The following is a 25,912-nucleotide window of genomic DNA, read 5'->3' on the forward strand; positions in this document are numbered from 1 at the left end:
ATGTTTTTATTATTTTTGATGCATTGTAGCTCTCTGATAATGCTCAGTGTGCAATGGCCATACAGAAGGGAGAAGGAGATCATACTTATGTTTCAAAGATTTCCAGAGCGTTCCCTACGCTGCTAAAATTGACGCTGTTTCTGCTGTTTCAGGAGGGATGCTGACAGCAGCCAAAAATGATTTGGCACAGCTCAGGAGAAGTACCCAGATGACAGCCTCCTCTACCAGTGAGCTGAGGCCAGCTTGGTCTGCACCACCTGCCAGCAGACTCAACAGCACCAGGACATTGAGCCCCTTCTTGTCTTGGGATTCATCTGGACTGGAAAGGTACTGAGAAGATCTGAAATCAACCTTATGCCTCATGCTGAAAGAACGATTTAGCTTAGGATCTGCTTCTATTTGAACTCTTTCACTGTTATATCTTATAACAGCTCTCGTGGAAATAGGGTGAATATCTGCAGTGCCCTGCTTTGCTGTGTTCTCCACCAAATTTTTCAGGGTTGACCTTGTCACAGTGAAGTGTGTTCTAAATGTTTCCTTTCTGCTCTGACACACTGCTGGTAATGGGGCTTTCCTTTTTTTGGAGAAACCAAGAGCCCTCTTTTTGAAATGTGAACTTCTGATTCCATGTTAAAGGAAAGATTTTGCAAATACTGCAAACAGGATTGCTGACTGGCAGCTATGTCTCAGCTGCACATATGGAAAGATGGAAATTTTTTGTGAAGAGGCATAAAGTGCTTCTTGAAGCAGGGATGTGAATTCACATCAAATGAAATGTGCACAGGGGGTCCTTTTTTGCATTACATTATAGAAAATGGTTCATTGTAGATTATCATAAATAGTAATGATCTGGACCGCACTCTTGTGTATTCAATTCTAATTAGAAATGCACTGAGCTACCAAAAATGATGCACCCAAGCCAGCTTCCTTAGGGCTACAGTTATTTTCTACATAAATACACCTTTAACCAACAGCATATAAAAAGAGCAATGATGACATCCAGAGGACAGATAGTTTAATCATAGGTGCTGTAGGTATTCTCAGCAAATTTCCTGGGGATAGATCCTTCACCTACTTTTCCTGTTTAAAGTCTGTTCCTATTAAATCAGTTATTGACAGCCTGCTGAGTTCCTCTAATTCTTAGTTTTTGTGGAAATGACCTTGCAAAGTTGAGCGTTTCACCCCCAGTGCAAAGATTATATGTACAAGGTAAGGTGTGATTAATTCCATCGTCTTTGTCTGCCCTATCATTATTGAATCCAACTGAAGGGTGATGCAGTCTTTTAAGCTATTGGTAAGCTTCAGGTTAATAGCTGTCTGGCTTGCTTCACCTGTAAGTGCTCCTACTGTGGGACCTCTCCCTATACGTAGGTTTTTATCTAATCTGTCTTAGTAACCTTCCGTACTCTGGTTTGATAGTTATTTTTAGTTCTGATTTTGTTCACAACTGCAAGACTATTGGCCAGGTGCACCATGTGTCAAAGTCCCTACACAGAAAAGCCTTTGAATTCAACTGAAATATCTGTGAGTGGGTGTCCAATTTATTGACAAATCTGAAAGAGATGCATTACGAATTTTAGTCTGTTAAGCACAGCCCCACAATCAGAATTTAATGGAAGCATGTTACCTATAATAGGTTCAGATATTTGTGTTCTTCAGCATTTTATGAATTCAGAAACAGATGGGCTATGACCAGGAAGCAGTGGAGAACAGACTGGCATAAAGCAGCTTGGCTCTCTGACAAGTGCAGGTACAGCTGTGGTATGTATTTTATTCAGCATGCCCACCTACTGTATCAGCAGCCTGCCCTACCAGCAATTCAACTACAACTGACTTAATGAAGAGTAGAAGTAAGCATGAATCCAGACTTTCCATGGATCATAATATTTGAGAACCCAGAAGAATCAACATGACGGAATTCATGCCAAATAATTTTTTTCTCCATCTTTACATGCAAGAGGTAACACAAAAACATTGGCTTTTTGAGGAGAAAAACAAACAAACAAACAAACAAAAAGCACACACAAGCAAACAAACACAAAATCTAATCAAATTATGAGATATTAAAATATTCCCCTTTTGGACTTTGTTAATTGCTTTTTTTTCAACGCTGAAGAAAGAAACTCTAGCAAGTAGCAGTTCACAGTTTAAATCACCATAATTGTGACAAGAGGCATGATGAAATGCTGGCTGAGGCTGCTTCTGTTAGTGTAAGAAGAGAGATTATACGGGGCCAGTTATTGAACATTTAATGCAAGAAGAATGTGAAGGATATTTTTACTCCTATTCGTGCCATTGTGATCCTTGCACATTTGGAAGTCTTCTGGGGAAAGAGATTTCTGTAGCTAAAGAGACAGTAGCAAAGAATTCTGAATATCCCTTAACTGAAAATGTGGTGTTTACTATTTTATGCATTTGTGTGTTGGAAAAGAGGTGCCTCTCTTTGTCTTTTGGCACTCTTTGTACGTCCGGTTGAACAGCCTTGCATTTGGGTATGTTATACATTTCTACCTCTATTTCTGTGAGGCATCATATATTGTAACCTGCAGTAACCTAGTAGCAAAGTGAATTTGGATAAACAACAACCCGTAATTATTTTATAGGTGATTGTCTGACTTGAAATACTGAGGTAATTATCAAGTTAAATTTCTATGATCCCTGCAATTTCTAGGAAACCTGGAGATGTCAGTACTTGAGTTCTGGCATATCTCTGAAGTAAAATTATACCACCTGAACCTAAGGTCGTAATTAAAGATGTAACAATGCTGAGCGAAAAATGTCTATATGTTTCAAATCTAAAGCAGATTAATACCCATAATTATAGATGGAGCAGAATGAAATTAACTGGCCACAAATTCCACCCCTCAGGAGGTCCGTACTGCAATCTGTAGGTGGACAAATGCAAAGGGAGAACGTGGCTTGTGGGTCTGGGAAGGAAAGCGTGGAACCACTTGCTTTGAAAGGCAGATGGCTTCTTCCAGAATGCAGAAAGGACATGGGAAAACCCAAATGAGAGTCGCTTGTTAGAAATGTAACTCTACCATGACTCTTCTTTGAGAGGTGAGAAGTACCAATTTGGTCTCCAAAGCGACACCGTGGGAGACGTTTGCATAAATTACTTTCATTTGTATCTAGATTAGTGAGAAAAAAGCTTTAAAACACAGCTAAACAGTACTTCAAGAGATCTGATGAGCAGCAGAATATGCAACCTAATCGAGATGTTTCTATGTGTGCGTACATGAATCTATGCTGCAAGCACATGTGTGGACTAGTGCTTACATTTGAAATCCAAATCCTGAAAGGCTAGTACGATTTTAATGAGCCTTCCGCAGCCTTATTTCTGGGCTCCTTCCTTTTTGTGTTTCAGATGCTGTAGCAGTGGAGATGTCTGGGTTCAAATGACAAAGACATAAAGAGAATGCCACTCGAGGACGGTCAGGCAAAGAGCTGCCGTTCAGGGATTCAGCTGTGATAGCTGAGCTATGTGTGCAATGTATCTTGCTTATATCGTGGTCTCTTAAAGATTTTCTTTTCTCATGCTCTTGTCCAAGCTCACATTTAACCTTTGAGGCAGTTCTGAATGTATCCCTTCATAAATCATAGTCCAGTAGCACTAACCTCAGGCAGCTCTTTAGTGTTTTTGACTCTCTTCTCACACTGTTCCTCCTCAGGCTTCTGCTGGTCATTCTCATTTCTCTCCTGATGATTTTGTCACTTCTCTTCAATGTAAAACTCGGGGGATCTATGAGACTGTACACTGTGACTGTGTTTGTGATGTTGGGGCCTCTGCCTGATGCTACACTTCGCTTCATTTACCTTTCTCATTTCATTGCTTTCCCTTTGTTCCAGCAGTGCTGCCTGCCCCCCCGCCCTGTTACCACTGTGGGGCTGACATACTGTCCATCAGATCCTGTCCCCTCCAGCCTCCACCAAAATATGCTACCTTTCATGTTGGTGACTCCCTGAAATGCACTAAATCTTTTGTGTCCTCTAGGATTTTTTTCCGTTTGGTTTTAAATGTCCCCTAGCTGTTCCTATGCTGAAAAAAAAAAACAAAAAACCACCTCTGGACCTACTGATCCTTCACAAGCTTTTTAAAACCATTCTCTGGTATTTCTTCTGTCAGCATTTTTACAGCATTTCAAGACTAGTTGGTGTCACATAGGGGAAGAATATTTCACAGCGAGAGTAAAATACTACAGTCAGTTCCATATAGGCTTAGTTCTGTAAAGTCACTTAAGCAAAGTGTGATGTTGGATGAAAGATTAGGTGATGGCTCTGAGATTTGTCCAGACACAAAAATGTATCTGAGCTTTTTTTCAGAGGACAGGAAATGATGAAAGAAAAGAGCTTTAGGTAAGGCGAAAACAAACAAACAACGGTAACAACAAATAGGTGTCATCTTCTCGACTCCTAACGTACAGAAATGGTTCCATCCAAAGTCTCCTAGAAAGGACCCATTCTGAAGCATCAGGATCTTTGCTGCTGAGATAGCAGGGCTCAGGATAGGTGCCCTGGGGACCAGCAGCCAGGTGTGCTGGCAGGGTATCCTTTTGCTAATAGAAGCACTGCGATCTCCTGCATGTAATGCTCTCCCATGAATGCTGGGTGGACCATAAAGCAGTTTCAGCCTGGTCTCATCCGGAGTAAATGCATCTGCCAGCCAGACCCACAGCTGGTCACACCTAATATTTGTGCTTCAAAATGTAGAAGAAATTGGAACAGATCCTGAAAAGAGTTCAATAAAATGATTCAGGAATGCTGCTTGATGAAAGAGGGTCTAAGCATAAGGGTAGCATGATGTGAGTCCTACATTATTTTCATAACTGCAACAACAGACACGGTTCTGCCTTCAGATCTCCACAGGTGTTTGCAGGGAAAGCAGGTGGTGAGCTGAGAAATTTGGCTGAGGAAAGCACTCAGGTTCTGTAGTGAAGAGCATGAAATAAGATAAAGGGAGGATGTTTCTTAGCTTCAGAGTAGAGCAGACCAGAAGTAATTGCTAGAATCAGATCTCCTTGCTGGTGTGAGCATGACACTGTCACCACTGGAGGAAGCCTGAAAGGTGTCCGCTCTTGTTCCTGGGTGCACCAAATCCCATCTGCATTCGCTGGGAAAATTTAGGGAGCAAGTACTCCACCCAGAGTAAGCCTCTTCCATTTCCCCACCCAAATAAAAAGCTCCATAGTCACCTTAGGAAAGAGCTGGAGGGGAAACAAAGACTGGAACTTTAAAGCCAGGGTCAGGGATGCAGGCGTTGTACCATTTCTTCACCTGTGCAGGTCGTTGTGGTTCTGGGCTTCTTCCTCCTATGCAGGGCTGTTCTTGTTTCTGTTTGTCATTGGGGTGGAGTGCTGGACTTTGCTGAGTTGAAGCTGAGGGCAGGAAGCAGATATGATGTGCAAGGTGAGACACGATGTGCAAGGTGAGAACTGATGTTTCAGAGCACTGGGTGCCCTATGCTGAGTTCGGCAGCAGGGCTGTGGGGTGACTGCAAGTGTGAACAGTCAGAGCAGGTATTTCAGGTGGCCTGATCTCAAGTTCAGAGCAGAATAAGGATTCCACTTGATCTTTTCAGATGCGTGTAAGCATAAGGCGAAGGAGCAGAGAAGCTGCAATGGGAGTTGAGGTTTTTTGTATGTAAGGAGTAGGGGAGATGAGTTAAAATTTAATGGAGAGAGGTTTTCAAGAAACAATGTGGTTACAGTGACAGAGGAAGATAGCATTTTAGATGCTGTCATGGGGGTAAACTAAAGGAGACGGATGTAAGAAAGTAGGTGATGAGGAAATTGAAACAGCAATATTATTTCCTTGTCCTTTTGTTTTTGTGTTTTCATCGAATGAGCTGTGAATAGGTCAAAATCAAGAGCCAGAGCAAATTCTGTAGGACTCAAAGTGCTCTATACCATCTCTGCCAGACAGTGTATATCCCTGCTGGAAAGGATGCTGGAGAAATAGCATCCTTTTTGATAGTGACTCAGACCTGAAAGTGAGAATAATAGCTCTGACTCAATCACAGGCTGTTGTGAAGGGAGATTAATGCCAGGAGACATGGCCAATTCTCTTCCTTTGTGTCAATCTACTTTCAGAATCCTGCACATGCCAGTTATTTCTCTTGGAGAGGAAAGGGATAGAGCTGATACGAGACAGAGATAAAATCTGGAGCATAATTAAACAGGCATTTTTCATATCTTTATCATTCTCTTCTTTCTCTTCTCCATTATGCCTTTGCGTTGATCTCTAAAACTACTGCAAGTGGGATGGATGCTGAAGGAATAGCAGCTGGTTTTGATGCCAAATAATACTCCACATTTCATCTAATACATGACAAGCTACTTACAGGCATTTTTATTGTGCATCTGATTATATAAAGCATTTTATTAGTAGTCCATCATGTAAACACATTACGTTACTGGAATTGTCATGTCTTGACATCAGGTTTCAATTCAATTTCTGCATTTTCCTTGCACTTCTGACATTAAATATTTAAAAGTAATGTGATTAACTAAACTGAGACTGCAAGTAATGTTGCTTTGACGTGTTTACTTACACTAGTTTTCTTTGAGACCTGGTGTTATAGGTTGACCTAAAATAGGGATAAGCACCCGTTTGTTGTTAAATTGATTTTTCAAGTCTATCTTCAGTCCTGTGTGATCCAGTGTTTTTAATATCTGTAGGCTCTCTGGCAAGTGGAGTTGGATGGTTACATTCTCACTGAACCCTCTGCCAGAAGCGACAAAGGTCAGCTCCAACCTGTTTTGCTTGGGAGCATTCAGGGAAGTGTCTGAAAAAGTTTTAAGATGATTTATGGTACAGATACAACCTTCAAAGATTTTCCCACTATGTGGGGTCTGGGATAGTCCCAGCCATGGTAATATCAGAAAAACTCTTAAAATGGCTTAAAAACTCTTGTGCTTATTGCACATTATTACAAGAGTTTGCCTTTTACCTTCCCACTGATATACAGTGAATGTGATGGGACTGTTCTCAAATGGTCACAACCAATGTATCTGCTGTCATCATGGCTGCAGAGCAGTTTTTCCTTTCTCTTTTAGCTTCCTGTGTGAGGCACCGGGTTCTGCGCTGAGGCACTTCAGGGGATTTTGGCAGCTGCCCTGGAACTGATTGTCTTGCACTGTACAAGACCGCAGCATAAGGGCTGCAGATATAATCTAGGTGTTATAGATGTGGATGTTATGAGACTCAGCTGCTGAGCTGACTTGAATTTTGAATGGTACTTTTCTGTGTTACTGTAGTTCCCATCCATCTCCAGTATTGTTAGAAATGCAGAGAAACTGAAGAATGCACCGAAAGGACTGAAATTTGTCACCAGCCAAGTAAAGAGACCATAGGTCCATGGCTGCAAGCTAAGCTGGAAGGAGATTCAGAGGGCATAGGAGAAGAAAGGAGCTGGTGGATAAAAAGGGTCCTCAGGCATCAGCCCTCTCCCTGTGTCTACGGTGAGGTGTGTGTGAGCCACAGGGAGATGATGGAGTCTCTGAAGTTGCTTTGCATGTCTGCTCTTCGCACAGATATGGTTGCACACAGCGTCTTGCTGGAGCTCTTGACTGCAAAGGGAATGGTTATATGACCGGATCTTGCTATTGAGCTTTTCCCACATCTTCACTAATGTCTATTTCTTGTTGAAGGCAATCTGTCATCAGGATTTGAATAATAAGTTGAAGCTGGAATGCTTGCTCTGCATGCATTTCCTTCACTGCTTCTAGGCTGACTGTGTTACAGTTAGGTGCATCTGACAACCTTCCAAAATCTGTCTCCAGACAAATATGAAACCTGAAAAAAGACAGCTTGGTTATCAAACAGCAAGTTTGCAACCGAGTGCCCAAAAAAGCATGTATGGTGATGTCTGATCTTTGTGAAAAGTATTGTGAAATTAGGATCTCGTTGCCTGCTAACATGTGCAGACACAGAAACTGTACGTACCCACTGCATCAAGAATTGGCTGCATGTATCCCTTGCTTTTTTAAGAGTCACGCTTCCCCCACAGAAACAATAGCGGTTCAGAGTTAGAGCTGGCCTTTCCAGGGAATGAAAAAAAAGGTCTACAAGTAGTAAACTATGATTAATTTTATTTTATTCTTCTGTGCACATACACATAATGCTGTGATATTGTGTGACAATGAATCATCTTACATGTGCACACTCATCCCTTATATGCCTGGAAAAGGCATTCTGTATTTTGGGACCCATTTCCTCATTATCAGAGCCAATTTGTTCGGTTTTATAAACCCTTTCAGAAACTGATTAAGCTTCATCTAAAAAGCAGTTGGGTTTTTGGCCCTCAGTATTCCTATTACTGGGCAGCCTTTCCAGAGCTTTTATCCGTCCTATGACAGCCAAAACCATTTTATTTCCAACCTTAGTTTATTCACTGCCAATTTATGTCATGTGAAGAAATGAATGAATTATCAAATATGCCAGACTGCAGAATAAACAAAAGTGATGTCACTAAACACCACATCCAGCATGTAGGGAATGGGAGTAAAGTACATTCAGAAAGAAAAATCAATGAAAAAAGCCGTATAGCTAATTGCCAAGTACAATAAATGACTACCATGAAAAATAGGCCATGTCGAGAACAATCTCAGTCAAATGCAGCTAAGGACTGTCCTGCTTCATCCTTTTTAAGAATTGAGAGGGTATTAAAACCTGGAACATGTAAATCAGTTGTGAAAGTTTACAACTCACTGAACCTCACGTATCTCCAGGTAGGTACACACGGGGGGGATTCCAGCATGTCACTTCAGGAAAGCTGAAGATAGCCAAGACTGCCAGGCATGGAAGAAAACCACTCCCAGCAAGTCTCAGATTGCTGGCAAACTGGTGTTAAAGAGGGTGCTGCGTTTCCCAACAGAGCTGTCTGGTGATGTGGACGCTGTGACACGATCTGTGCAAAAGGTTCAGATGGTGAGATAAGCATCTACCTCCATTCTTTACAGAGCCCTTGGGTTTGACAGTAGTGAAACATATGCTGCCTAGCAGGTGAGCCCACATTTGATTTACATAGCACTTTCCTTTAATGCCTCTGGTCCTGGCATGGGCTGCACTGCACGTATGATGGCATTCAGCTGGTAGAACAGGATATTTATTCCCAGACTTAGGATTTTGCTAGAGAGTACCACTGAGTTTAATATGCCAGAGATGCAAATCTGAGCACTTCTGAGTCTAAAGGGCTGAGTACTGAAACATTTTTAATTAGTCATAGTTCTGGTGTGGAGGTGTTCAAGTACTCTTTTCCATGGTGGCCTCAGTTTACATTAACTGATTTTTATGATTACATTTATGAGCAGAGGAGAATATTAGCATACACTCACAACCACCAGAACCAATTCTATGCCATCACAAACAGGGTGACTTCTAAATACGTCAAAGGAAATAAAATATTTTCTATTTGATATGTGGGGATGCACAGACTATTTCACTTCCCTGTGGCTGTGCTATTTGCTCAGTCGTAAGGTAGAAGCTTCCTCCTGCGTCTTCTCTTGCAGCATCATCAACTTGTTCCTTGTAATTTACTGTCTTACCTGTTTGTTCACATGCTTATTGTTTACTGGTGATACCATGCAAATGGCTTCCTATATTTCACTATTGATCTCTCGGCATCTACTCTTCCTTTCAGCTGTAGGCCAGCAGGGATTTTTAACGCGAATAATAAATGCAGTGCATCTTAGGTCATTTGGAACCAAGGTTCCCAGCATGTCCAGTTTGGGAAGCACTGAAAGAGAATTTGAATTCTGTTGCTTATTCTAACTCTACTGTTTGTGCGTTTGGCTGGCTACAAATTAACCTAACCCTGCTTCTGAGAAGACCCCTCTGGCTTTTCATAGGATTCAGCATGATTATCAAGTTCCATGGGAGAATCAGGCCCATAAGTAGCAAAAGAGCCTGGAAAGAAAAAAATGAACCCAGTACATCGCTAATATTAAGATATTAATAAGTAAATTAACTTGTCATAGTGCTAGACTGGCTTTTTCTATATGGAAATCTTTGCTGTTAACCTAACTGCAAAACTATAAAACACAACTATAAAACACAGAAGGTGCTATCAGAGCTATTAGTGTGAGTTACTTGCCTCTGTGTAGCAGTTGTCCTCATTAACTGAGAGGCACATAAGATGTGGATGTTAGTAAATGATGTCCATGCCAATGTACGTGCATTCCAACGAGGCTGCAATTAATAGCAAAGAAAATAAAAATAAACTTGACTTAATAGAGTCCTGGTCTATGAGTAACTATGATAAGATTACATATTAAATTAACTTAGAAATCAGAACTGTTAAGCCCAAAATAATAATTGCCAGGTGCAAGAAAACAATTTGTTATTTCAGATGAACCAACTTTGAAGGGATATGAAAGGAACAGAGAGGAACGAGTTCATATGCAGTCGTAGCAGATATCACTTATCACACAGTAATAAGATAGTGGACAGCCCAGATTGCAACTGTGAAATATAGATAAAGCAAACTTGCAAATGCGATCATCTGTAACACTGACAAACAAAACTAAGAAAAAAGAATGGAAGAGGAAAATAGAAATCTAATTCAGTAAAAGGTAGAGGACAAATTACAGAGTAAAGTAGAAACACTTCTAAATTAATAACAGTAAGATAGAGTCCAGTAGTAAATTTGAACACAGTTGGCTGAAAAGCACATATTAATGTTCTCTCTCCCTCTATTGTTGCTTTCTCTGCCTGGAGTGAGCACTCCTTAGAGATTTTGTTTCTCACTGCCATGATTGCTCATTTTTTTCAGTGGAGATAATGAGATTGAGGCAGGAATAGCCTTCTTTCATTCTCTTATTCCATTTCATTTTTCTCCTCCAATTTGCACCGCAGCAATGGCAGAAAGAATATCACAGTGGTGAGTTGGGAGCGGGTTTGTGGTCGAAAGGGAAGACATGATCTGCAGAACGGTCTTAGGCTGAGTTTCAGGTGGGACTGGGGCACACTTCTCCCTTCTGTCCTCCATACTGAGCTGGTTTTTTTCCCCCATCTTTAAAGGTGTGTATGTGGCCTTGTTTGTGACCCACAAGGAAACCGGAGTGGGCCAGTGGGGAAAGAGCAAGGCACCCATGAGATTTTTGGAATGCTTGCTTATTCCAGCAATGCACCGTCCTGCAACAGGGCTGGGAGGAAGGTTTTCTTGATAGTAGTCCAAAATCTGTGTGCTCGTTTTGCTAACAAACTGGTGGGAGGCATCCTGGACAGGAGCTCACAGTCAGTGCTCAAAATGGAGGCATTCCTCCTTTGCTGCTTCGTAGATATCACCTGGAAAGCACAGAACAGGAGGAAATGGTAAGGAAGGTGTGTGCACCGCAGTGCACTTATGCAACCAGAAGCCAAAATTGTCAGGGGGACCATCTAATTGTATTTGTTCTGCTTACAAATAGATAACCCCCCTGCTAATTTCAGCTTCTGCTTGCAAAAGTGCTCTGCAGTATTCGCATCCCACTTCCCCCCCTGTTCTCTCTGTGTTTTTTTTTTCCTTTTTCTCTCAGATGTTATTTCGTTACATTTCCATCTCTCAGCCTTTTCATCAATATTTAATACATGAGTGGAACAGTGGGCAGTTACCTTCCTTTTCTTTTTCCCTTTTTTCCCCTCTAAAAGTGCTGGTACTCAGCTCTGACTGCAGAAGTGCTCGGCTCCTGGGAGCACTTGCTCAGTTTGAGTACTGCCTGCATTAAGGAGCCAAAGCCTAACCTGAGGCTGCCAGAGGGGTTTAAAAAAGGCAATAATGACTAATTGACCTCTTTAATGAGCTTAGGAGTTATAAAGTAGATAATTGCAGTGCATATGACATATTTTATCTAGGTTTTCAGAAAATCTCTGATAAGGATCTACATGACAGGCTGCTTCTGAAGATGAACCTAACAGGGGCTGAGAAGGACATAGTATAGTAATACATGGGAGAAAATGAATTTTCTCTGCTGAGGGATCTTTAGTCCCCAAAAGGGAAGAGCTGAGAGTGTTTAATTCCCGAATTCATAGTTTGATTTTAAATAAATTACCTAGCTAGAAGAACCCACTGTAATCTCACTGTATTTGCTGATGATACTAAATTATGATGCATACTGAGCACAAAATGAGTGGCAAGAAATATTCATCATGCCTTAGATCAGCTCAGTAATTGAGCTGACACATGGCAAATTAAATTTATTACTGGGAAATGTGAAATAAGACACATTGTTCTCAATAACAAGACGACAAATGTAAAGTCTGTCTAGAAGACTTGGACAAAGCAATCTTTACTGCAAGGTAGATATCCTAGAAATTGCTTGCAGGAAGGAAAATACTTTAAAAGCTGAGCACAGGACTGGCTTTGGCACTTGATTGTCTTCCTGTTGAAGTGTGTATTGCTCTTGTCCATTTGTTACTTGTTTTTCCAGTGCTGCCAGGTACAAACGGACATGGGAGGAAATAGGGACATTTGTGAGAGAAAAGGCTGAAAAGACAATTAGGGGTGCCAACAGTGACGGAGTGGAAGGGGAAAAATAAGGAATACCTGACTTTTTTTTAAAGGAAGTGCTATGCTGTAACATTTGGGTAGGAGACTGTGGTACTTCAATGTGTTTCAGCACAGGGAGAGACAGTCAGTCTAAATTGTCCTAATGACCACAGTGTACCGGTGTGTCCTCACTGACATCTTGACTTCTGTCATAGCACACTTAGCTGTCTGACTCCTTAAAATTGACATCTAATCAAAATTAGTCATCTTATTTTCTGTTGGTGGATGCAGCCTCAGTTCTATGGAGTATTCTCCTCCTGTTATTTTCAGTTATCAGGATGGTTTTAGTTTCAGCTTCCAGTGTTATGCCGATGACAGATCTATGTGATTTGTTTCTTAACTACTCAAAGGTATTTAATCTCTTTGAATTTACTTTGAATGTCAACATTTTGAAATGTCTCTATGAAAATCTGTCACTATTGTCTTAGTTTTTCCTTCGTTTCTTTTACCATCTGAGCTCTGCTTTGTGAAGGCAAGGAATTGCCTCTTTTTCAGGATCGTATTACATCTTCTGTTTACAAAGCCATCTTTTTATGGTTTGGAAACATCTTGCAAATCAAATATATACAGAAAGAGAAACGAAAGTCATGCCTTTGTAGCAGTTTTCATTTCTCCTCGGTTTCAGACTAGTAGAATTCAGTTGCAAACTCGACAGCTTTTGAGTCAACTCTTAAAAAACACTTTGTTAATTATAGATTTCTGGTTCAACAGTATAGGCCAGATGTTCTGCTGCTCCTACAATTGTCAGTGCAATTGGGCTTATGATTTCATTTTAAATTGGACTTCTCATGGACTTAGCAGACAGTTTTAAAGTAAGAGCCTTTGTTTTTGAGTACCTGGATGCTCTTGTTTTCTCGATTTTTGAGCAGTCTCCTTGGGGCTCCTGAATCATTTGTCTTCCAAAGTTTAAAGTCATGAAATTTTAGATATAAAATTTTAACCAGAGTTTATCACTGAGTTGACAGAAAATGATAGCTTTTATTTGTGAGGAGGAAGAATCCTGTCTATTGTCCTGTCAAATTTCTTAGGATAAAGGATGTATATCTTTTTAAGGGAGGAAAGTGAGGTGATAGGAGACTAAAATAGAGCGCAAGTGATTTCAGTGGAAGTATCTGAAGTAGCGAGGTACAGAATTTTTTGAAATTGAATAGTATATGCTCTAGATGCTGGGAGTTAATGAGTTTTACCCCTCACGTTCAGTTCTGGAAAGACATTGTCATGACTGCATTGAAAAAAAGCTGGTAGTACAGGGAATACAGGATGAAATACAGGCACTTTAATTATTATTACTAGCTGATACTTGTAGCAACCCAACAATCCCAAATTTTGCTCAAGGTACAACCTGCAGCTTTATTGCCATTTCCTAAGAACTCCAGTAAACCAGGTCTTTTTATCTTCTACCACTGTGGAAGATTGGTCTGTTTGACTAATTATAGACTATGGTGTAGAAAGGGACTTCTTACCTAAAAGATGATCTCTGTTTTAAAAAAGAGTACTTTCGTTATGTATTGCTCTATGCTTCTTCATATCATTTGATACTATTGATCACAGAGGCTTCTTTCTTGCCTCCAGGAAGCTTGAAGGGTAAACAGAAAAACCCTTAAATGACTTAGATCCTTCATCTCAGATTAAAAATATAAGTTTGATTGGGGAAAATAGTTTTCCATGTCAGCAACCATCCCTTGAGAGCATCTGCAAGGATTATTCCTCTTATCCCTGTATAAAACATCTATATAGTTCCACTGAAAGTTGATGTATATGTCCTGATGATTTCCAAGCAAAACATTTATAACATTTAAAGTCTTGTCCTTTCATTTATTGCTTTGGTTAATTAGAAAGTAAGTTTCCAGCATGCGTTACTGCTGTCTTCATATGAAAAAAATACTTCAGTCAGAATCATCTGAAAGGTCCACCTCTGTAATTACCTCTCCTCTTTTACTATATTCTTCCACAGAGCCTCTTTCCTGCTGTACCAAGTTCTTTCCTTTTCTTCAGGCTGCCTCCCCTTTCCTTCTTGTCATGTTACTGTTAGGCTTACACTGCACAGGTCCATCCATCTGTGGTGTGAGCTATCACACCGTGCTTGACTGCTCTTTCCATATCTGTCTTTTCCCTCTCATAGTGCCAGGCTCCATACCAGTTTGAAGACTGAGGAGCACATTGCCAATCTTGGCTGCACTGTCCTAACACACCCACCAAATAGCCTGGATTTGACACCTTTTGTTTTCCATCTGTTCAGGTCGATGAAAGATGGGCTGCATGCTCAGCATTTTCCTAGCAGCGACCATCTACCATAATAGCATCTGTGAAACAGTGGGTCGCCTCCACTGGTGCAGATTTTTACAAGCATGGTGTCCAATCTCAACACTAATAAAAATGCTTAACTTATAGTGGTGACTATGTTGAAAGATAGTGTCTTGTAGCTGAGAATTTGCTCTATCAAGTAGTGTGTTATTTTTATCTTTTGTATCTGCTGTAGTTTCTGTAGTGGTTGATGCTACCTATGTATAAACAGCAGAGCCTATAGGAAATCTAAGTATTGGATTTATCTTTCATAGAGTCAACTCTACTGCTAAATTCAGTGCAGGTTGGACTGGGCTGTAATGCTGCTTAGTCGTTATGTGCATGAATTTCAAAAATGTCTAATTGCTTAAAAATCAACGGAATTTAGTTTTCTAGGTCACCCCAGGGCTTTTGAAAATCCTACTCCATATCTTGTCAATGAAATTAGAATTCAAATCTGCCTTCACCAAGTAATCACTAACTGCTTCTGTCCTTCTTATGTCCTCCCTAATAACTCATTTGCTTCCTCTTATGGCACATTTTACCTTAATTTCTTAGGCCTTTAGGACTGAGAAGTAGCTTTTAGATAGTGAATATTTTGTGGCAAATTTAAGATAAAATAGTGGTAAATGTGTCCATTTCAACAGGAAGGCCTTTGCCTTATGTTCTCTTGTTAAAGACGGTATTACTGGCATATTTAATGACCTTGCCAGGTAATTTTGACATACTGTCTTAACCTTTCTTTCTTTAATGTGTGGGTGTGAAGCTGTAACATTGTGACAAAAGGAGAAGTAGGATCATTCAGAGCCATACCGTGACCTCAGTTTCATAAACAAAACTGCTATTAAGAGATGCCTATTTGCAGAGGGATTGTGCTGTAGAATGTCTGTCTTCATCCCATACAGCCACAGAAGGAGCAGTGGTAGTTTTCTGAATTAAATTCCTAGAAAACACCACCTGCCGTTGATACTGAAAGGCTTGATGCTAACAGTTTGTTAATATGAAAACTTGTGAAGATATAGAAATGCCACCAAGTCACAGGGTAGTCTACAGCCTTTAATCTGCTGGCTGGCAGTCATTGTAAATGCAGGTCTGGAAATGGCAAAGGAAACAGAGGTGGTCTGTGTGGAGATGCTCAAATTTATCACTGGAGCTGGGGATTTGGTGCCTCTCCATGATGCCTTCACAAGAATGAAGTGGATTCGGATCACTGGGTCTTATTCTTCTTCCTTGGAGGCTATCTGATCTCTGACTTATCAGGTGTTCAGCGCATTTCATCTGTCAGAGGTTGATACGCTCTAGTTTAGAGATCTCATAAAAGTAAACATAATGATGTAGACATGAAGTTTGAAACCACTAATTTCATAGGTGTTGGATGATATTTACAGCCAATTGCTAGCAGATCATCATTAACTGTTCTGCTGGCTGAATTTGCTGAAGATCAGGTAGGTGATAAATCAGCCTAGCCACTTGGGAATTAGAGTGCTTCCATGACAGCACTGCTAAGAAACACTATTCTGTTATTTGCATGTGTGGGTCAACTGGAGCAATTAAAGTATGCTGTGCAATGTAAGGCAGGGGAAGAAATGAAAAGTTAGGTCAGGCCCTGAGCACAAGAAATTGGGCCCGTAAGTCTGTATTTGAAGTAAGATATGATCTGAGGCCAGAGGTGCTGAGCTCTGCAACTGCCAGCCCTTATGAAAGCTGGTCCCCTCATTTGTCAGCGAAGGTTTGTTCCTGGCAAATCACCTCTTCATCAGGACGGGTCTGTAAAGTATTGTAAGCATGAGATTGCCTCCTAAGTGGAGCAAAATTCATGCAGTCTGCCGCGAGAGAAAAGAAGCAGGACCCAGTATTGCTTGGTTCTTTATTATAGCAACTTCCACGTCACCACCATGATATTCCGGCACACAGATAACTCCTGCATGTTTACCAGACCCATGAGCCCACAGCTGTGCTGCAAAACCCATTGTGATGAAATAAAAAACCAATCAGTTGTGCATTTGGCAGAAACTTACACGAGCCCAGAAGGAATCACTGCAATCTCCCTAAAACCTCTGTTAGATCTTTTGGTCCACTTCCTCCTTTCTCCCCCACCCCAAGCAAGGGCAAAAAGCAGCTACCACACCGTCCTGTTTTGTCTCTGTGATATAAAAACAAACCTTTCCCTGCACCATTGCCAACTGCTTGTTTGAATGCATCAAGGTAAGCACTTAAATGTCACTTGAACGTAGAAATAGGTAGGAGGCACATTAAGGAAACTTCATCTCCACTTCACATCAACACCACTAAACGCATTGTTACAACAGTGACTAAAACTGTCTAATAATATCATCAGTGGCAACTGGTCAGTTAAAATGTTTTTTAATTGTGACTTGAATGTGTTTATCAGCCTCTTTTTGTGACATTAAAAAGACAGCAAGAGAAACACATGGAGACATTGTCCTCGAGGGAAAGGATTAATCATCAGTGAGTGAGCAGGCCTAAGCAGATGGTCAGCTAAGCTTTCCTGAAGTCATTTCTTCTATCCACCATTCAGTGTCACTGCCAGAAATGAGAAGAAGTGTTATCTTGACATTGAACATCTTTATAATAAAATCACTAATTGGCATCTAATACCAAGGGCTTTATAGCTGTAAAATTGCAGCAGAGGTAGCTAAGTGGTTGACTGGGTTTCTTGTTCATAAAGGCTATCTGAGAAATCCTTCCTTAGCACAGTGAACGTATTATTGTCTCTGTGATCCCTCTCAGCAAATGATGGCGTGTCCTCGCTAGCTCAGTTCCAACCACAACATTTGGGAGGTTTTCAACAGCAAAGCAGATAAACGTGCTGCTGCTGTTGCGCTGCTCTATTTCATCTATATGCAATGCTAGTATCTTGCAGGAGATGTTCCTTAGGATTTAGGTCTCAGATTTTTCTTTTTTTTTTTTTTTTGGCAACTGGAGAAGTCTGTCATAATAAATTATCGCTTTTAGTGGTGGAAATATATTTTTTATGAAAGCTGAAAATGTGTCAGCGTTGGACATCCATGAAATTCTCATGCTTTATTAAGGATTTATTTTCCTTCGTTCTTTCTCCCTTTAGCAGGCAGCACTTCTTTCTGCACCATCCGCTTTTTTAAAAGCTACAATCAAATCTAGCCTGGAAGGAGTTACTAATTTTAGCAGTTCTGTGAACACAGATATTGCTTTTGTTTTAATTCGAATGCGTGGGTTTTGTTTCTGCCACCTGCTTTCTCGTTTAGCAAATCTTTCCACGAAGTGGATGGTAAGAGCAGGACTCTGTCTTCCCCACACCAAAGTCACTCTGGAGTGATCCAGACACTCTGAATTACTCGAAAACCCATTGCCTGTGAGCACTGCACAGCATCTGTGGTGCCTGACTGCCAGGCATCCAGTGATACTCCAGTGCCCGTTGATGGGTCCGATCCGATGATGATGTGAAGCAATGGAGAAGACCCTGTGGACAGTACTGGTTTTCAGACAGGGCTTTTGGTGCTTTTATAGTGAAATTTGAAATGTGCAGAGTGGGTTAATGCCTGGAAAATTATATAAATATGTTATGTCATAATATTATACGTCCCAAAATATTGGTAAAGGGTGTTTTTCCCAGAGATTAGAGCATTAGTGAAAAAATAATGATTAACCTTTAAAATCAGATTGGCATTTCTTTTTTTCTCCAAATGTGGAATTAATACGCATTTTTTAATCATTAGTGTAATTTTCAGGATGATACTTTTGTTCTTTTGGCTGTTGAACTGTTACGGCTGCTAGTAACCCTTCAAATTGTTTGCTTCATTCAAGCATTCTTTTTTGAATAATTCATTAGGCATTATTATCCAAGCGTGGAACACCTCATTTAGCACTGGTGATCTTTTCCTTATGTGTAGCTGACAGGCAATCAAAGTTTTTATCAGTGCAGAAAATTTGCAATTCAGAAATGTAGTTGCAGCAATTAGTAGCTATCAGGTAGCATAGGAAGGACAGCTCCATAAAAAGAGAGAGCTGAATGAGCTCAACTGATGTTAGCACAAAAGTAATGGATAAAACTAACCAGCTGTTTCTAAATTTACCAAATGGAACATTCCTTTTTCTCAGAGAAGAAGCTTTAATTAACTCTGTGTTATGTGTGGCTTCACAAAAGGAGCAGTGACTAGGTGACAGAATATCCCTCTCTCATTGCCCTCCACGTAGTTTTGTAACTGTATTAAGATGCCCTGTCAGTATAGAGCTGGCTCACTGACTGCAGGACGAATGTCCAACCCTTCTTTTTGCTCACCTTAGCCCGCGGCAAAGCAGTACATTTTCTAAAATGCATAGCAGACTCATTTGCTCTCTCTCTCACCCATGGAGGAGATTCTGAGGTCATTGTGCTGCCGCAGAAAGCATGCTGAATCTTGGGCTGCTGAGGTGTTGCACTGAGCACTTTGGGTGAACTCCCGGTATGGCTGGCTGCAGTCATTCTCAGCCTGAGAGCCCAAAGGACTACTTCTAGGAAACAAGGTAGGAGAAGAGGATGCAGAAGCCAGAGAAAGGAGTTAACTTTCAACTAGAAAACATTCCAGCTCATGCCCAGATTGCAGATCAGGTGGTGTTTATGATGGCTTTCAACTCTCCGCTCTCTGGAACATGACTCAGGTCTTACTGGGCCAAAGGGAAGAAGCGTTAGTGAGGCGTACCACTCAGAGGCATGAGGAGACCTGAGCAATGATCTCACTCCTGAGATGATTTATCAGTTTGCTTTCAGGATTTAGCTTCATATGCACAGCTGTCCTTGGGCTGCTACCAGGACCCCACATCACCACATTCCTTTGAGTGCTCTAAAGGGTTTGTGATGGGATAAACATTGCAGCTCCATCACCTCCTCTTATCATGTTTTCATGTGTCTGCTCCCTGCTCTCTACATGGAAGATAAAGAACAGCTTGAAGGACCTTAACTGAAGAACCAGTACCCCACACAGGGCTGCTGGCTGATGGGATGCTGAGCAGGCAGGCCCTTCCCTGGGTCCTTCCCTCCCGTTGACCACTGAGGACATGTGTACAGTGGACTGTGAGCATTCCCTGGGGCTGTGGTAAGGCTTGTGGTTCCAGGACTCTGGTACTTTCTTGCTTTGGGAAATTTCAGCAAAGCTCTTTGCCTTTCAGTGTGAGACCTTCAACGATCAAGTGAGATGAGAACATTCAGAGTTCAGAACAGCCAAACTGTTTCAAGAATGAGGTCTTTGGAGTGGGGCACTACATCACAGTTTTAGGTACCATGATACTGTAAAAACCAGGATGAAATGATGGGAATTTCTTGCAGCGCAATTTGGAAGAATTTAAAAACTCCTGTGTGCTTACTGCTGGTCTCCTGTATTCAAAGAATGTTTGTAGACACCAGTGTTCATCCACGTATGGGGATTACAAACATTGTTTTATCCATTGTGTTATCCGCTTCCTTTCAATGAAGTGAAATGATGCCATGTTTCACTTGCTATTCCTTCCCCTGACAGCAGCCACAGGGCTCGGGGAGCTGCTCACAGCAGCATGGGCCATCTCCAGCAAACACTCCCATCTGGGGAGGCACTCGGAAAGCTGCAGAGGGAGGCAGGTGTGCAGCTGCCAACCCCTAATCCCCGAGGGGAAAACTCTGCGTTCCCAGCAAAAGGAACCTCCTGGCATGTGCTCCCATCTCAGGGGTCTGCCTGGCCTTCTGCTGACAGCATAATTTTCTAAGGAGTCTCAGAGTCTGACATCTCTGTTTGCTTTTTTCCTAAGCAACATTAATAACTGCTGCAAGTCTGCAGGTGCAGTGTCCGCTAGTTGTGTCTGCATCACCAGCTCTGGATTTCTACATGGACAGCAAAGAAACCTCCATCTATCTTGGAAAGAGTGCACTGCTCACTCATAAGCTCTTGGCCAACAGCTCCCCATCAAGAAGAAATGTATAGTTGGGAAATTAGCTTAAGTCAATCATGGATCTATAAGAATTTATTGGTGTGTCTGATGTGGAAGTAAAATGAACCAGTGTGAACCGTGGCTGTGTCACAAACACGCCTGGAGCACTCTAGTATGATGAACTTAGACATCTTCCTTAGAAAGCTGGACAGTTGTTACCCAGGTGACTGACACGGCCATCCTCATTGAGGTGGTGGAACACAGCACAGTGGGAATCCTCAGTGACCAGACACTGAGCCAAGCAGAGGGTGAGTCTGAGCTGATGAGCTGCTCTAGGTGGGCATTTCCATTCCTTGCAAGCCATTGAAGCATGCCTGGGTGGCACTGCTTACTCATCCCTGATGCTGTTACTTATTCCCATTCATTTAGCAGAATGAAATGAGATTTTTGGGAACGTGCTTTATGAAAAACAAAACAGAAAACATACACAAATCAAAGAACAAAAAAAACCACCAAAAAACAAAGCACACACAATGCACTGTGATCTCTATCCTTCTCATCAAGTAGCCTTTTGAAGTATAAGTAGTGTATTAAATAACAGCTTATCAGTACTAGATTAGTACTGATAAGTACTGATAGTACTAGATTACTGGTTCTCTGTCACGGTCACTGGATTCTGAGGCCAAAGAGAACATAAAGCTGTGCTCTAGAAAAGTCAGGGTTTTTTGACTAGAGATGAGTAATTCTGTGATGGGAAAGCAGATAGACCTATTCTGAAGCTGACTTTTTAGAGGGTTTCTATTGAAATGTTAGGTGGGAATGATTGACTTCTTATTGTGAAACAGTTGTATCCATGTGAGAGCATGGTCCATAATTCTTGTCAGATGTAATGAATTGCTCAGTGCTACATAAACCAATGCAGTTTTAGTGATCTCTCCTGTTGTGGTAATAGGTACTACCTAAATCTAGTAGTCTTAGACATTTACTGCAAGTATTTCTAGGAGGAAAACTTTTCAAGCAAATAACGTTAGAACTCTGTGGAGTTAATCTTATTTCAGATTCACATACTACATTGGTTCAAGTAACTCCTTACGATGAAGCTCAGGACCCAGTCCAGCTCTTTGGACAGTGACTGTTGCCGCAGCCTCCCTGCCCCACGCTACTACTGTTCCAAATCCCATGGAAAAGGGCAAAGTCTGTCCCAAGTTATGTAGTCTTAAATCTCTGCTTCTGGAGTAGGAAAGCCCCGCTGAAGGGTGGCAGTTGTAAGTGCCAATAGGTTTCACTGTGTTGCTTTTATTTTCTGAAATGCTTCCCTTCATTTCCTCTTTCTCTGGAGGAGGAAGTGGCCGTGCATAAGGACTAGTTAACATGTCTCTGTTTATTATTGTTATTATTTTGGCAGAGGTTGGTCCTTATTTCACTCCCACCTGGGTGTGGAGATGCCAGACTGATGATTTGTCCACTGAAACCGAACCAAGCCCTCTGACAAATGAAAAAGCTATGGGGAAGGAGTTCCCTGTCTGGTCAAAAGTTTTGGAAAAGTTTAATTCAGGTGAATCTACTGGCCAAGAAGCCCAATATTCCCTGATGACTTTTTTTTCTTTTTTCCCCCAGATAATTAAAAAGAGATCTTGTTCTCTGGGGTCCTCACTGAACAAGAAAGAACAAAATCACCGTGTTTGTTTCCCCCAAACTATTGTGCAAACGTTCCCACGCCCAAGGCATACTTTTCCAGCTAGTCTCACGTTTTTTTTCTAAGGGCGGTTTCTTTCTTCTCTAATTACTTTTTCACAAATCAAGTGAAGCCTTTACACAGTCAGAGAGCATTAATCACCTTATATAACTTCATAAAAGCAGAAAGTAAAGAAAACACGAAAAAATACGGTACGTAATAAAACAAATAAAGTATGATGTATGTTGTATGTGAAAAGAGCAGCAAGGTGGAGAAGTTGCTCTTGATGTGTCACCACATCCTCAGATGTATCATGGAAGTATAGGTGAATCCATCCCACCTGGATGTTATCCAAAGATGTAATCCATCTAAAAACAGTGGAATAAAAGCTTATACATCACTATGAATTTGTTCTTCTGTAGGTATAGATTTAAGAGGTAACTGAAGTGTGACAGACTAGTAAAAAATAAAATAAAAAAATAATTGGACAGCTAAGCACATGCTTTGCACCCACATGAAGCCAGAAAAAACTTTTAGTGTGACTTCACTGGAAGATGAGAACAGCTATAAGGACTCAGAGCAAGGCATGTTTCGGCTTCTTGTCTCCAGCAGTGGCCATACCAAGTGCCTGGGGTAGAGTAAGAATTGGGTATGCATACATGATGTTTCCATGTGACATTTCTTTCCTACTGGAGGTTGGATCTGATTCGTGTGGTCCTCTGAACCTAATGCAGCTCATTTAAATGCTTTCAATAGAATTCTTTCAGGTTATTTTCCAGTCTCCCTTTAAATATACTTAAACTTGCTAAATCCCCAGTGTCTGCTGGCAAGGAGATCTGTAAGATAAAGAGCATGAGAATCTGTCTCTTGCTTTATTTTGGGGGGGGGCGGGGGGGGGGGGGCAAAACACTACTTTTGGAGCTGTTTGGAGATTTTCCTTGAGAACTGATGAATGAAGAATGGCTTCAACAAAAAGCCTAACTCTTAATGGCAATCAGTATTGCAAAAATCACATTACTGAGTTTTTTTTCCTCGTTTCATTTCAGCATTGACATATCACCAAAAATATACCTCTAGGTTTCATCCTTGCCTTGAATGAGAAATGTTGTTGGATTGCAGACATGTTACTAGCTGACTAAATATTAGTAGCCTTATTACAAAACATCCAGATTACCAGCTTCTCTGATGTTATGCATTCTAAATGAGGTCCACTCCCTTCTGAAGTTTTCTGTCACTTGTATACACAGATACAACGTTTTTGCATGTACACAAAAAAAGATATCAGTTTGACTCTTTTAATCTTGATTTCTTTATTTCCCAGTGTAGCATACAAGGAAGGCATGAGGTGTCTCTGTAGTGAGGGACCCATCACAAATTCTGTATTTGGAGCTGAGCCTCAACCCATCTGTGGTTGTTGTGGTCAATCCTAAGCTCTTTAAGTCGATGAACCACTGTCAACCTTTGATATGCCTTGCCAACTGCCCATCCTCAGGTAGGGCCTGAGACATGAGGAGATAAAGCAGAGACATGAGGAGTTTCTGCCAGTGTTGTACAGAACTGACAGGTTCATATATATGTTGCTGTTTAGTGCTTTCCTAGGTCGTGTGAGGACTGTTTGTTGGGATTTCAGGAACGTCAAGTGATCAATCAACAGCTTGGAAATTGGAGCAATTTACAAAAGTTCAAATTGTTGTTATTAGAAATCTGCTTTACTTCTTCCCAGTACTGCTGAGTGCCTGGTCAGTTCTTCAGCAGTTCTGTAGGGAACTCGTTTTAGCAGAAGGTTAAACTAGATGATCTCCAGAGGTCCCTTCCAACCCCTAATATTCTGTGATTCTGCAATATACGGCAATAGTTCTTCATCAGCAAGTGTGACGAAGTTAGTTCTGTTCAGCCAGAGACAGGAGCATGTGGCTCCTGAAACCCAAATATCTGAAAATATGCTTATTGCATTGCTAATAAGGGAGGGAAATAGTGCCACTAGGTGCTGGCTTCAGCTGCCTGGCTGGGAGTGTTCTGGGAGATGCAGAGAAGCATGTTGGTGCCTCAGTGATGAAAGAAAATAAGGTTATGGGGTTGGTGGTCTGTGAAAAAGCAATAGAATTAGATTTGGTCCAGAAGCTAAAACAATACATACATTAAACACTTTAGGTGCTGCTACAAAATGTATCTAGCTCTGTATTTATTTACTTTTAATATACAAAACAGACTGCAGACCTTTTGTACGGGATTATGCTTACCTGTCTTCCTTTCTATTTAAGGAGTATTACACAATGATTAAAAACTGGGATCATGGCTCTCACTGAGACAAAAGTAAGTGCCTCATCAACTAGCAGTCTAATTATTGATTTGAGATTGTGTAAGAATATTCTAACATATTCAAATTTTACTTGCTTATAAACTTTCTGCAGTAGCTGTGCATTTGTAACATTTGCCTCTGAAGTGCTCTCAGCAGCTCTTCCTTTGCTCTGTCACTTTGCCTGGGTTAGAGCAGAACAAACGTTCCAGAGTGTTGAGCTTTACTGTTCCTCTGCTCTTTGGAGTTAAAGAGAGAACACACCAAACCATGAGCATGTAGGAACAGCACATTGTCAGCTTTGGGAAAGTCAGAAGGCCTGTTTGCAAACCCTTGCAGATGGGTTAATGCTGTTGCTAGGAAAAGATTTGCACTTTTACAGATCTGAGGGGAGGTAATGCTGACAGTAAGGAGTACAGACCTAGCAAGATTTTAAGTTTTTGTGTGACTTTTATTTCTGGAAAAGAAAGGGCATTGGCAACAACAGCTGCCTGTAGCGCATCTTCCCCTTTTTTGTTGTTTTTTAATATTTTTTTCCACACTTGACCTCTAATATGGATTCCAGGCATGATTCAGCAAATGGGAAAGAAGATTTTTACAGACATGGACTGGCACAGTATTAGATAAAAAGAGATAAAAATAAAAAAAAAGAAAAAGAAAAACCCTGGAATAACATAATGGGCTCTCTTTGTCTGAAGCATATACAATATGGGTATAAACAAGTATGCATAAGCCCTAATTTAGAGAAGATCTGTTGGGTTCTTGCAACTGCAGAGTCATTTGCTGGGAAGGCAGATCTGGAGTAACGAGGCTTGCTGCCCTATCTCCAAGAGGCTCCAAACTCACCTCTGGGCTCCACATGGAAATTACAAAACCACTACTGTGCATTATCTGGATATTTGTTCCTATTTGAGTGCATGGCCAGGAGACAGAGAATGATTTTGTGGTCTAGAAATGCCCGAAATGGACTGACAGCTGTGCTACTTTTCGACTTCCTCTGAAGCGCTCACTTTAGATTTAGATCTGGGACAGCATTTTTATACAGAGAAACAGATTTTTAAAGACAACACCAAAACCTCAGGAGAATTGGCAGCCTTTCCTCGTGCTCCCCTAAAAGATATATTTTTTTTTAAACTGTATGTGTTGTATATATACACGCATACAGAAGCTATTCACCACAGGTAGGCAGCTATGAGGTCCTGCTGCGTACCGAGTTAAAAACAGGCTGGGCAAACATGAGTGCAAGGACAGAAGA

General features: G+C 41.1%; 1 long non-coding RNA gene across 1 annotated transcript in view; it reads left to right on the forward strand.

Annotated features, from left to right (window-relative positions):
- The window catches only part of LOC125694710 (uncharacterized), a 93,895-nt gene that overhangs the window by 49,480 nt on the left and 18,503 nt on the right, over positions 1–25,912 (forward strand). The window contains exons 5-6 of the long non-coding RNA XR_007377668.1: positions 153–327; positions 24,623–24,674. This is a non-coding gene — a long non-coding RNA (uncharacterized LOC125694710). The remainder of the gene's footprint in view (positions 1–152; positions 328–24,622; positions 24,675–25,912) is intronic.

The sequence above is a fragment of the Lagopus muta genome, chromosome 6, assembly GCF_023343835.1.
Source record: "Lagopus muta isolate bLagMut1 chromosome 6, bLagMut1 primary, whole genome shotgun sequence".
In the NCBI taxonomy this organism is placed as follows: Eukaryota; Metazoa; Chordata; class Aves; order Galliformes; family Phasianidae; genus Lagopus; species Lagopus muta.